The 14,188-nt window shown below is 47.7% G+C and overlaps 1 protein-coding gene across 3 annotated transcripts in view; it reads right to left on the reverse strand.

Moving 5' to 3' along the window:
* Positions 1 to 12,868, reverse strand: part of LOC114812885 (interferon alpha/beta receptor 1a-like) — a 29,704-nt gene extending 16,836 nt beyond the window's left edge. The window contains exons 1-2 of one of the 3 annotated variants that reach the window (XM_029067625.1): positions 12,700 to 12,868; positions 8,050 to 8,125 (exon numbers count right to left, since the gene is read on the reverse strand). The gene's annotated coding sequence lies outside the window, so the exon portion shown is untranslated. Of the gene's footprint in view, positions 1 to 2,630; positions 2,871 to 8,049; positions 8,411 to 12,699 lie in introns of those variants that run through there. The other 2 variants (XM_039912426.1, XM_029067627.1) reach the window with 2 other exon arrangements.
* Between the last annotated feature and the right edge of the window lie 1,320 nt (positions 12,869 to 14,188).

Raw genomic sequence — 14,188 nt, forward strand, 5'->3', positions numbered from 1 at the left:
CCGTAGTAACTAAACAAATACCATAAAAAAATGACACGCCCAAAGTCACACAGCAAACGGTCGGCCGAGTGGGAATTAGAACTCGGGTCTTTCTGACTCCCGGGCCCGTGCTCTCTCCGCCTGGCCTCATCGCTTCTTCAAACTCCATGGATAGCTAGAGATCTACATTTTAACTTGTACGAAGTGGTAACATTATTTCAACTTTTATTTACATATGCGATGAGACAACCAGGGTTGGGTCTTAGTTTTCAGTCTTTGGCTTCTTTCCTACATTCTGTTCCCACACGCAGCATTTTTTATCCTGCGAGACCTTAGATTAAATCTTTGCCATCTTTGCTTGTCCAGTATTGCAGAGCCTATCGGGCAAGGGGTTTGCACCCAAGTGTTGTCAACAGAACCGCATTGTTACTTACATTCTCCGTCTGAAGAGAATTTGGGGATTCTTCCCCCTCAGTTCACTATGGCTCCCTCTTGCCAATACCTTGCTGGTTTCCAACCACAGATTACTTCTAGCCTCATTTTCAGCAACTCTGGACTGTAAGCTTCTCCTCTAGGCAGTAAGCTCCTTAATAATAATGATAATAATCATAACCGTGGCATTCGTTAAGCTCTTCCTATGTGCCGAGCACGGTACTAAGCACTGGGGTAGATACAATATAATTCGGCCAGGAAAATTCCTGTTCCACCTGAGGCTCACAATCCGAGTACAGAGAGAATGGGTATTCGATTCCCGTTTTATAGATGAGGAAACTGAGTCTCAGAGAAATGAAGTGGGAAGGCTGGGGTAGGTACAAGCTAATCAGGTTGGACACAGTCCATGTCTGACACGGAGCTCACAGTAGTTATACCCCTTTTACAGGTGAGTGACTGAGGCCCAGGGAAGTTAAGTGACTTGCCCAAGGTCACACAGCATAAAAATGATGGAGCCAGAATTAGAATCCAGTTCCTTCTGACTCCCATGTCCATGCTCTATCCACTAGATCACGTTGCTTCTCTGTTGCGTTATCCTTTCCCGAGGTCTTAGTTCAGTGCTCCGCACACAGTAAGCACTCAATACAACTATTGATTGACTGTATTAGACTCTCCCAAGATCTTAGTACAGTGCCCTGCACACAGTAAGTTTTCAAATCACCTAGTGTATGGTCAATTAGAAGTCTAAATCTGGTGCAGTGATGCTAGGCAATAAATCATCTTTATTGTATCATAAGGTGCCTTCATTCTGTTCACTTTGTACCAAGGCTCTGCAAGAATGCCACCTAATCTCATGTCCTGCTTTGGGAGCTCAGCTCATTTCTCGGTGCCTCAGTTTCCTCATCTAGAAAATGGGGATTAAAACTGTGAGCCCCATGTGGGACACGGACTGTGTCCAACCTTATGGGCTTGTATCTACCCCGGCACCTAAGCACAGTACCTGGGACGTAGTAAGCACTTAGCAAATACCACTAAAAAATACGAATGGGGAATAAAACTAGGATACGAGAAGCAACAGGCATCATCTTTCCATTAACACCAAAGATGGTGAATTTGTGACTGATGTCCCATTTTCAGTTCTTAGCAAGAGAGAAAACTGGCAGGAAAACCCCTGGAGTGGATTAGATTTGGTGGGGTTTTGTTTTTGTTTTTAAATAGGAGAGTGACGTGATTTGACCCTGTTCTTATTGCAGGACTTAGTATCAAATCTGCCACACGCCTCTGCTCGTAGACATTTACAAGCCTCACAGGTCATTATGATAATAATGTTAGCATTGGTTTAGCGCTTACCATGTGCCGAGCGCTGGGGTAGATACAAGGTAATGAGGTTATCCCACGTGGGGCTCACGGTCTTCATTCCCATTTTACACATGAGGGAACTGAGGCCCATTGAGTGACTTAGCCAAGGTCACACAGCTGACAAGTGGCAGAGCTGGGATTAGAACCCATGACCTCTGACTCCCAAGCCCGGGCTCTTTCCGCTATTCAACGGGATTTATGAGGCACCATCCGCGTGCAAAATCACCATACTACGAGGCTACAATGATAGTAAAAGTCACAGTTCCTGCCCTTCCAGAGCTTACAGTCTAATCATCCCGAATATTTGTAACGGGAGGGCCTTCGGCTTGGGACGCAGGATGCCTTCATAATGAAAGGAGTGGCCCTCAACTGGTATCCTTGTGGCCCTGTGATTAGGACCATCCTCTGAAGCAAGCGTGTAGTAAAAATCATTAGGGTGGGCTCTGTAGAAGAGGAGATACCCGGAGAGGTGGTGGGGGAAGACCACAGCACCACACAGAGAACGAGATGGACACCTGATTTCCAGTCTAGGATTCTAAACATTTTGTCTGACACACGGCCCACAGTTGATGGAAAGCCCAATGATCGCTAAAGTTCATCAGAATCATCCCGGAAGGAAGAAGGGACATAGAGACCCTTTCCTACCTAACCTGTCTCCTCTCCTACTACAGTTCAGCCCACACATTTCACCTTTCTAACGCCAACCCCTACTTCACTCTCGCTCTCTCGTCTCTCTCGCCGCTCACCTCTTGCTCTCACCCTCCCTTCTCTCTGGACTGTAAGGTCACCTCCACATCAAACAGAAACCCCTCAGCATTGGCTTTAAAGGACTCGGTCGGCTCGCCCCCGTTACTACTTACCCCACTTGTCTCCTACTCGGCTCGGTTCACACACTTCGCTCCTCTAGCACCGGCTAATTCACTGTTCCTCAATCTCGTCTGTCTCACCGCCAACCCCTTTCCCACATCCTTCCTCTGGCCTGAAACTCCCTCTCCCTCCATATATGCCAGACCAACACTCTCGCCACCTACAAAGCCCTATTAAGGTCACATCTCTTCCAAGAGGGCTTCCCCCGTTAAGCACCTCTTTTCCCCGGCTCCCTTTCCCTTTTGCGCACTTCGATCTGTGACCTCTGGGTAGTTGATATTTGCCCCGCCCTCAACCCCACCGCACTTGACGTATCTATCCATACGTCATCTGTTCGAAATTACTAAATTAATGTCCACCTTCCCCTCTAGACTGTAAGCTCATTGTGGGAAGGAAACGTGTCTACCAGCTCTGTTGTGTTTTACTCTCCCAGGTGCTAGTACAGTGCTCTGCACACAGTAAGCGCTCAAAAAGTAGCCGACAGACCACCCGTATCGTAGCCCTTAATAATAATTGTGATATCTGTTAAGCGCTTACTATGTGCCTGGCACTGGACTAAGCGTTGGGGTGGATACAAGCAAATCTGGTTGGACAGAGTCGCTGTCCCACGTGGGGCTCACAGTTCTCATCTCCCCAAAATATTCTCTTTCCCTTCTGCATCACTTATGTGCTTAGTTGGGCATGTGCGACTTAAGCGCTTTCAGTTCACTCGATCCCCATACCCACAGCACTTACGTACGCATCCTTTACTCTGCTGCCTTCCTTATCTGCAATTTATATTAATGTCTGTCTCCCCCACTAGATTGTAAGCTCCTTGAGAGCAGAGATCATATCTACCAACTCTACTGTACTCTCCCAGTTGCTTAGTTCAGCGCTCGGCACACGGGAGATGCTCAGTAAACACCACCGAAGGACTGATTAAGGGAGCATCCGTTCAGTGGCATTTATTGAGCGCTTACTGTGTGCGGGGCACTGTACTAGGCATTTGGAAAGTACAATTCAGCGACAGAGAAAGACGATCCCTGCCCACAACGGGCTCACAGTCTAGAAGGGGGGAGACGGGCATCAAAACAAGTAAACAGGCATCAATAGCATCGATATAAATAAATAGAATCATGGATACGTACACATCAAAACAAATCAGCATCAACAGCATCAATATAAACAAATAGAATTATAGATATACACACATCAAAACAAGTAACAACAACATGGGAAGCAGCATGGCTCAGCGGAAAGAGCCCGGGCTTCGGAGTCAGAGGTCATGGGTTCGACTCCCGGCTCTGTCACTTGTCAGCTGCGTGACTGTGGGCGAGTCACTTCACTTCTCTGCGCCTCAGTTACCTCATCTGTAAAACGGGGGTTAACTGTGAGCCTCACGTGGGACAACCTGAATACCCCGTATCTCCCCCAGCGCTTAGAACAGTGCTCCGCACATAGTAAGCGCTTAACAGATACCAACATTATTATTAAACTGGCATTCATTTAAATAAATAGAATTATAGATCTGTACATATATACACAAGTGCTGTGGGGTGGGGAGGGAGAGTACAGCAAAGGGAGCGAGTTGGGGTGATGGGGAGGGGAGGGGAAGCTGAGGAAATGGGGAGGTTGGTCTGGGAAGGCCCCCGGAGGAGGTGAGCCTTCAGTAGGGCTTGGAAGGGGGAAGTGTGATCGCTCGGCGGATTTGAGGAGGGAGGGTGTTCCAGACCAGAGGTGGGACGTGGGCCAGGGGTCGATGACGGTGGGACAGGTGAGAACGAGGCACGGCGAGAAGGTGAGCGACCAGAGGAGCGGAGCGTGCGGGCTGGGATGTAGAAGGAGAGAAGGGAGGTGAGGTAGGAGCGGGCAAGGTGATGGACAGCTTTGAAGCCAATAGTGCTTGATACGGAGCTGGAGCACCGAGTTGGTGAGTGGGGAACGTAGAGCCCTCCACTCTGGGCTCGTCTTGGGGAGGGATAGAGGAGCCACATTACACTCGTCAGGCATTACACAGTCCATCGTATTTACTCAGCACACACTGTACTAAGAGCTTGGGAGAGTACAGTAGAACAATAAACAGATACACTCCCTGCGCACAACGACCTTACGGTCTAGAGGGGGAAGTCTCTTAGTTATACGTTTAAAGTTCCGAAACGAAATAAGACAAACAGAACAGAGGCCCACTAATCCACACTTTCACTGTGTGTGTGCGTGTGTGTGTGATTCAGCGCACATCCTCCACCTGGCATTAATTTGATTCTTGAGTTTTTTGGTATTCTTTTTTTTGAATTCACCAAGTGAAACAAAGAAAGCAGAAGAACAGGGCTGCGCTTCTAAGGGTTTTCTGAATCCTTTCCTTAAATGACTGTCCCCGTGGAATTCATTCCCATCCCTCTGCTAATGTCAAACTCTGGAGGGCTGCGGTGGGCCTAGCGGTCCGAAAGGTTTACAAAATGCTGAGCGTCATCAGGAAGGGATTGAAACCAAAGCGGACAGCGGAATTTTGCCACCCTACCAACCCAAGATGGCTTGCAGAGCCGTGGTCTCTGCAGTTACCAACGTTGTAACAGAGCTAGAAAAAGTAGCGACTTATAATAATTGTAGTATTTGTTAAGAACTTACTACGTTCCGATCAATCAATAAATCGATCGATGGTATTCACTAGCCCTTACTATGTGCAGAGCTCTGTTCTGAGCACTTTAAAAGAAAGGGCAGAAAGCAGGCAGATTTAGCAGGCACGTTTCCTGCCTGTAACGAGTTAACACCGTACTAAGTGGAGGGGCAGATACAAGATATAATCAGGTCGGACAGAGTCCCCGTGCAACGTGGGTCACCTGAACTAAGTAGAAGCAGAACAGGTCTTTCATTCCCATGTTACAGAAGAGAAAACTGAGGCACTGAGATGTTCAGCGACTCGCCCAAGGTCACACAGCAGACAAGCCAGGATTCTAACCCAGGACCTTTGACTCCAAAGGCCCGGGCTCCTTCCGCTAGGCCACGCTTCTTCCCGTGAAAGCTCTTTCTCCATTCTTTTACTTCTTGTTGCTGTTTCTGGCAGCAGTTAGCATGGCTGCTGACTCTCCTCCCGCTCTTAGATGAGAGGAAAAATATGTCTGTTCCCCTCTAAAAAAAATCTCCCTCTCTCCCCAACTCATTGCTTTCCGCTTACCTTCTCTCCATCTCTCTCTCTTTCCATCTCCCCCTTTCTCTTCTGCCCCTTTCCACTCTCTCCTTTCTCTTTCTCCCCATTTTCCCCCCTCCTATCCTCCTCACCCCACCTCTCTCTGCCCTGGCACCTCTGTCCTGCCTGTTATATATTTTTTTTTCCAGTCATCTTCACTGAAGAGCTGGGAGGAACACATCCAAGACCCACAATGACTCCTAAAGAAAAAAAGCATCTGTTGTCTAAATTCTCTACGTTAGAGAAGCAGCGTGGTTCAGCGGAAGGAGCCCGCGCTCGGGAGTCAGAGGTCATGGGTTCGAACCCCGGCTCTGCCACTTAGCTGTGTGACTGTGGGTAAGTCACTTCAATTCTCTGTGCCTCAGTTACCTCATCTGTATAATGGGGATTAAGACTGTGAGCCTCATGTGGGACAACCTCATTACCCTGTTTCTACCCGACCGCTTAGAACAGTGCTCTGCACATTGTAAGCACTTAACAAATACAAAACAAAAAAAAAAAATGAGTGGAGAGATCTCGTCGTCTCTCTGGTTCTTCCTCTTCCCCAGGACCGGGCTTCCTATCCCACGGAGAGTCCTCAAACCACTTGTCACAAAAGCTTGACCTTCTCAGGAATCACAGAGAAGGTCGAGCCGGCCAGAAGCACCTAGGATTGTGCTATTCACCCAGTAAACGTTCAGTGCTCGTCACAGAAATGGGTGGAAAGCAGACAGCAAGAACCAATTTAAAAATAGACACTCTCCCCGGCTGGAGATAGGGAGAGAGGAAGGAGGGAAGGAGGAGGAAAGAGGAACCAACAGAGTGGGAAAAGAAGAAAGGGGAGGGAAAGAAAGGGAGAGAGGAAGGGAGGGTGCATGGGAAAAAAGCAGAGGGAGTGGTCGAAGTCTGTGTATAATTTTTGTCTGACTGCCTTACCCATTAGATTATAAACCCCTTGTGGACCGAGAAGTTGTGTTTCGGGTCCGTTTGTTCTGCTTTGCTTTTCCAAGTGCTTTATAGACTGTAATAATAATAATGATGCTGGTATTTGTTAAGCGCTTACTATGTTCAAAGCACTGTTCTAAGCACTGGAGGGGGGAACGAGGTGATCAGGTTGTCCCACGAGGGGCTCACAGTTTTAATCCCCATTTTACAGATGAGGTAACTGAGGCCCTGAGAAGTGAAGTGACTTGCCCAAAGTCACACAGGTGACAAGTGGCAGAGGCGGGATTAGAACCCATGACCTCTGACTGCTCCTTGAGGGCAGGGAATGTGGTTACCAATTCTGCTATATTGTACTCTCCCCAGAACTTAGTACAGTGCTCCGTAACTGCTCAAGAAATACAACCGAGTGACCGTTTCTACGGTGCCTTGCGGTCAGTACGTACTCGATAAATATTAGTGATCGATGGGTTTATTCGGGAGAAAGGGGAAGAGGTGTGAAAGCCAAGTTAGGAAGAGGTTGGGGTTGGCGGGGCAACGAGAGGCTATTGGCTAGGGCGGGACGTAGTTGGCGGTGCTTAAAAGATATGGGTGGTCCTAGAATGGCTGCGGAGGATGGGTTTGGGTGACATTAGTAAGTACGGGTATCTGGGTGAGCTTCTGGCAGCCGGAAGGGTTTTAAAAGTGCAGGGGATACACAAACACTCCAAACATTGAGACTTGTAGAGCCCCAAACTATGCCTCAATTGCCTCATCTGTGTCTCAGTTACCTCATCTGTAAAGTGGGGATTCGTTCTGTGGGAGAGGGATTATGTCCACCCTGATTAGAGAAGCAGAGTGGCCTATTGGATAAAGCATGCCCCTGGGAGTCAGAAGGACCTGAGTTCTAATTCCCGCTCGGCCACTTGTCTGCTGTGTAACCCCGGGCAAGTCACTTCACTGATCTGTGCCTCCATTACCTTAGAGAAGCAGCGTGGCCTAGTGGTTAAAGTCGGGGGTTGGGAATCAGACGAGCCTCGGTTCTAATCCTCGCCCTGCCAATTGTCTGCTGGGTGATCTTGGGCGAGCCACTTTACTTCTCTGGGCCTCAGTACCTAATCTGTAAAGTGGGGATTAAGACTGAGAGTCCCACGCGGAACATGGACTGCGTCCAACCTGATAATCGTTTACCAGCACTTAGAACAGGGCCTGGCACACAGTAAGCGCTTAACAAATACCATTAAAAAAAGATGTTTGTATCTACCTTAGCACTTAATACAGTGCCTGCCACACAGCAAAGTGCTTAAGGGATACCATAAGAATTAAATAAATCAAGTGTTTTTGCTTACCTGCTCCTCTTCTCTCTGCTCTCAGGTTCCAGGGGAAAAGTTCTTCCTACGACTAACACCTTTTCTCACCCAGAACCTGAAAAATGCCAAGAATTCAAAACCCTTCAGGTCTGCTGAGGTTAATGAGTGCCTTTAGTGATGCCGGTCACGTGCCAGTGGAATTCGGTCATGAGAAGACATTCCGTAGAGAGTGAATCGCATCGCCCTGGCTTTATCGCTACCTCAGGAATAAAACTCTCCCTTGCCTACAAACAGGGGGATACCCCCACCAAAATCCCCAATGCGTTCCTCCCACCCTGAGGAGAGAATCCACCAATTCAGGAGGCCAAAAGCAGCCACCCCACCTACACAATGGGGTGGAACAGGAAAGGGAAAATATTAACCCCTAGTCAGGCTCCAGAAAACAGCGCTAAATACACGGCATGAGTCATAGCAATCCTCTTTTATTCTCAATTTTGGGGGTGAAAACAGGGTTTAATTACCTCACATCAGTCATTCATTGATATTCGCTGAGAATTCATTCATTCATTCAACAGAAGACTGTGGTAGGTGGAATGGAAAACACCAAAAAAACAGCAAGACAGGATCCTTACCCTCAAGCAACCCGCAAGCCCATAGGGAAGATGGAATGAATCGATCAAGCAATAAGTAGACCCGAAGGGGAAGTAATACAGACACTGAAAATAAAAGCTGCATAAGGTTGTAGCATTATAAATCGATAATTACAGAAGCACAAATGAATAATAGCAATGTTTACGTCGTTACATAACCAGTCAGTGGGGGCGAGTCTGGGAACACCCAATCTGAGGGCAAAGTTCTGGGGAGTTTCAAAGGAAGTAGCAGACACACAAAAACATGCATATTAAAACATGTACGAGACGGTAAACTCAACGACATAATCATAATCCACCGTGGCCCCAGAGTTTTTAGAAAGGCACATAAATCTAAGTAACCAGAGTTGGGGAAAGGGTAGAATAATACCCACTAGATATGACCATCATGATGTCCCTCTGTGATGAACATTTTCGGAGAATCTGAGGCAAATAGGCCAATTCAGCATCGGACTCTCCCTGATAAACTTCACCGCAGTCATGGAGTCTGGAAAACCCAGGACGATGCGAGGGGGTGGCGGGGGGAAGCTAATGGCGAGCCTCTAAGGAGAGGAAGTCAATCGGCCAGTCACTTCCTTAGGGCCGCGTTTCATATTTCTGTAAAGTTATGATAAAATTGCTCTACATCATTTTTCTCTCCCTGTGGCCACTTCAGCACTTCCCCATCCCAAGCACTTGACTACTTTTACCCTCATCCCTCCACTCGAGTTGTCCTGATATCTTCTGTCTCAGATTGTGAGCCCCATGTGGGACAGGGTCTGTGTCCAACCTGGTTATCTTCTAACTACCCCAGTGCTCGGGACAGTGTTTGGCACATAATAAAGCACTTAACAAATGCTATTATTATTATTATTTATACTCTATTACTTTCCCCTACCCGCAATTTATTTTAGTGTCTGCTTCCCCTGCTAAATTGTAAGTTCTCAGAAAGACAGGAATCATGTCTTCTCATTCTACTGTACCCTGCACAGAATACAGCACTCAATCATTACTACTGATGGTCTCTCTAGACTAAATCACTTCTCTAATCTTTTCTAGGGCCAATTTTCTCACCCTTTTGTAATGACTTTTGTTCTTCTTCGAGGACCTTCTTCAGTATTTTCCCATTCTAAAATTGAACACGTCATTCAAATATCACCCGACCAATGCCGAGTATCTGAGAAAGATCAGTGGCACCTGCCGTACCCCTGTTACTGCACCTCGGTAACATTCATTCATTCAATAGTATTTATTGAGCGCTTACCATGTGCAGAGCACTGTACTAAGCGCTTGGAAAGTACAATTCGGCAACAGGGAGAGACAATCCCCGCCCAATGACGGGCTCACAGTCCAAGTATTAACCAAACAGCAGCACCTCCCTGATAACTCATTATTAACTTAAGGTCCACCGCTCCAAGTTTTAAGTACTTTCTGTATTTGGGGGGGCCTCATTACATTTCCTTGAAATTGTTATTGAGCCTCATGTAGGACAGAGACTGTGTCTAGCCTCATTATCTTGGGTCCGCCCCAGGACTTAATACAGTATTTACACTCAGAAAGTGCTTAACAAATACCATGATTATTATTAATCATTATTGGATTTAATTCTTACGACAGACATTTCTCTTCCCGACAACTGAGGAGGTGCCGATGGCCCTGCTTACTTGAATCATTCCTAAATTTAAGAGATGCTAGATATAAAACTCACTTTGGGTCACCGCGTAAGAACTTTAAAGTCAATCTATCGTAATGTCCAAATCCACACTAGAGCAGCTAACTGGGAAGGAACATACGTCGTTCTCACCATCAGCAATATTAATTCAGCATTGGTCTAGACTCTTGGAACCAGAAATCCAAGCATTCTCGTCCTCGAGAAGTTTACATTCTACCCAGGGAGGCAGGGTGGCCTAGTGGAAAGAGCACGGGCCTGATAGTCAAAGGACTTAGGTTTTAATCCTGGCTTCACCACTTACCTGCTGCGTGACTTTGGATATGTAACTTCACTTCTCTGTGCCTCAGATCTCCCATCGGCAAAATAGGGATTTGTTCCTGTTCTCCCGCCTACTTGCTTTGTGAGTCCCATGCGGGGACCTGATTATCCTGTATCTACCCCAGCGCTTAGTACAATGCATGGCATATGGTAATAACTAATAATTATTATTAGACAAGGGCATTTTCATGGCTATATATACAATAGATACGAGAGTACGAACATAAAGACACATAATGGAAACAAAAGCAAGTAACTAAAGCACGGATTTGGGAGTCAGAGGTCGTGGGTTCCAATCCCGGCTCTGCCACTTGTCAGCCGTGTGACTTTGGGCAAGTCACTTCACTTCACTGTGCCTCGGTTACCTCATCTGGAAAATGGGGATTAAGACCGTGAGCCCCAAGTGGGACAACCTGATCACCTTGTATCTACCCAGTGCCTAGAACAGTGCTTGGCATACAGTAAGCGCTTAACAAATACCAAAATTATTAATACACAAAAAATACACAAATACCCAAGTAAGCGTTAAGACAACTTATGGGGCTACGTGACCTGGAATGTGGGGCTTAATCAGAGAAAGTGTCTTGGAGGAGTTGTTTTTTAAGAAGGGCTTCGAAGAGGGCAGGGATGCAGTTTGGTGGATTTGATGGGATGGGAGTTCCATGCAGGGCAAAGGTGTCACTGCGTTACGAACGAGGTTCGGGTAGATGATTAAAGTGGGGTGATCAGAGTGTTAGCTGGGATGTGGCAAAAACGGCACAGACCTAATCGATGAATCAATCACTGATATTTATTCATTCAATCATATTTACTGAGTGCATATCATGTGCAGAGCACTGTACTGAGTGCTTTATTGAGTGCCTACGGTGTGCAGAGCACTGTCATAAACACTTGGGAGAGCTTCCTTTCCTCTTCTCTCGCTCCTTTCTGTGTCATCCTGACTCGTTCCCTTCGTTCTTCCCCCGCTCCCAGCCCCACAGCAACGATATACATATCCGTAAGTTATTTATTTATATTAATGTCTGTCTCCCCCTCTTTAGACTCAGAGCTCATCGTGGGCAGGGAATGTGTCTGTTTATTCTTGTATTGTACTCTCCCAAGTGCTCAGTACAGCGCTCTTCACGCTGTAAGCGCTCAATAAATACGATCCAGCGAATGAATGAGCACGATACAACAGAGCTAGCTGTAAACACGTTCTCTTCTCACGGCCAATGATTTAGGAGACTCTCTGCACGTAAAGAGAAAAAATGATAGCCATTGGAGGACTTTGAGGAGGAGAGGAGGGGATTGAGTTATTCCCAATAGAGAATGGTACAAACAGCTGTCTGTAGGAGAGTCTGACGAGGGGAGAGGCTTGAGGCAGGGAAACCGGTAAGAAAGCTATTAAAGAAATCCAATCTGGAGGTGATGAGAGCTCAAATAGGACGAACGCCATAAGGGAGGAAAGGAAGGGGGTGGATCCGTGAAACGGTGCATCAGAAAAACCGGCAGGATTTAGAGAGCGGCTAAACGTAGAAAGGAAAAGACAGAGAGGAGTCAAGGGTGAACACCAAGGTAGTGAGCCTCTGGGACAGGGAGGGCAGTGCAGCTGTCAACGGTCAATAGTTTGGAGGAGGAGAAGGTTTAGGAGGGAAGATGAGTTTTGGTTTTCGACATATTCAGTTTAAGGAGCCGGCAGGCCATCCTCGTTGAGAGGCCCCGGAGGCAGGAGAAAATAAGAAACTGTCATTCAGACAAAGGATTGGTGAGACAGCTATGGGAATCATCGCCTAGATTAGCTCAGCCGACCGTACTGTCTCGACCTCGGTGCTCGGTACAGCCTTGGCACACAGCAAGCCTTTAACAGATTATCTCATCGTTACCGGAACAGATCTTTCCGGGACACCCACAGGTGAAAGGAGAGGGGAGGAAGAAGAATCGGCAAAGGATCTGGTGTCCTAAGAAGGAACAGTCGGAGAGGTAGGAGGAGAACCGGGAGGGTGCCGTATAGTAAAACCAAGGCCAGAGAGAGTTTCTAGCATTAGGGCAGAATAAAGCCCCCAAATCTAGAGAAGACTTTAAAGGTCACACCTTTTTGATGGATCATCGATAATATTCCGACATCACCTCTCTTTCGTCTGACTTCGAGACATGGGGTGGCATTTAGTTCTGCGATTCCGAAAGCTCTCGGTCTGCTCTTTCCAATCGTGAAACAACCTATTCCCCTCTTGCCAAACCAGTTTGACAAAACATCGGTTATTTCCTCTTCTTCTCCTTCCCCCGCCCTCCCTTCTTCCCCGCCCTCCTCCTCCCCCTTCCCCACCCCCCCCCAAACCACTTGAGAGAGCAGGATTGAGTTCTTGGCGCTATAGTCCCCATTTTACGGGAAGCGGTGGGTGGAGAGGCAGGGAGGAAGGGGAGGCTGGGAGGGAGGGAAATCTCGCTCTCGTCTGGCTCTTTGGTGGAAGGCTTTGCCTACTTGTAAGCGGTACCTGTGAGAAGGCAGAAATCCAAGCTCGCCTCCTTCAAGCCCCATCTGTGCCATGTCCGTTACGCATTCCACGGATGCACATCAGCAGGGGTTTCGGTTAACGTGGGGCTGTTTAGCGCCATTCCTAAGCAGCCCCGTCTTCTAACTTGAGGGACATATTTATCTCCAATGCTAATGTTGGTATGTGTTAAGCGCTTACTATGTGCAGAGCACTGTTCTAAGCGCTGGGGGGAGATACAGGGTCAGCGGGCGGTCCCACGTGAGGCTCACAGTTAATCCCCATTTTACAGATGAGGTGACTGAGGCACCGAGAAGTCAAGCGACTTGCCCACAGTCACCCAGCTGACGAGTGGCCGAGCCGGGAGTCGAACCCATGACCTCTGACTCCCAAGCCCGGGCTCTTTCCACTGAGCCACGCCGCTTACTACCTAGCCACTATAACTTCAAGTATAGGAAGAACTGTTCTTTTCTCCTTCCAGTTCTCTCCCCTCCTTGGGTCTCCTCTAGTTCTGTTTCTCTGCCTGGATCTCCCCCAAGCCAATTTTCCAAGCTCTCCCCCGTCAAGAGCCTTTCTCCCGCAGTTCCCTGCGGTGGCTCCTCTCGCTGAAATCCTCCTCTTAGAGACCCCTCTCCCTAGGCCCCTAGTAATAATAATAATAAAGATGATCATAATAATTATGTGTGTCAAGCACTGTTCCAAGCACTGAGGTAGATACCAGTTAAGCAGGTTGGAAACTGTCCGTATGGGTTTTACGTTCTTAAGTAGGGAGCAGGAGGAGGAGGATTTAATCAGGAGATGAAGAAACTGAGGCCCAGAGAAGTTCAGTGGCTTCCCCAAGGCTACGCGGCAGGCAAATGGTGGAGCCGGGATTAGAAATCAGGTCTTCTGACTCCCAGGCTCCTGCTCTCTCCGCTAGGCCTCGCTGCTTCTTAAAGGAATTGCCAACACCGCTAAAAGCCCCGGGCTTGAGAGTCAGAGGTCACGGGTTCGAATCCCAACTCCGCCACTTGTGTCAGCTGTGTGACTGTGGGCAAGTCACTTCACTTCTCTGCGCCTCAGTTCCCTCATCTGGAAAATGGGGATTAACC

Source organism: Ornithorhynchus anatinus, chromosome 6 (genome assembly GCF_004115215.2).
Source record: "Ornithorhynchus anatinus isolate Pmale09 chromosome 6, mOrnAna1.pri.v4, whole genome shotgun sequence".
In the NCBI taxonomy this organism is placed as follows: Eukaryota; Metazoa; Chordata; class Mammalia; order Monotremata; family Ornithorhynchidae; genus Ornithorhynchus; species Ornithorhynchus anatinus.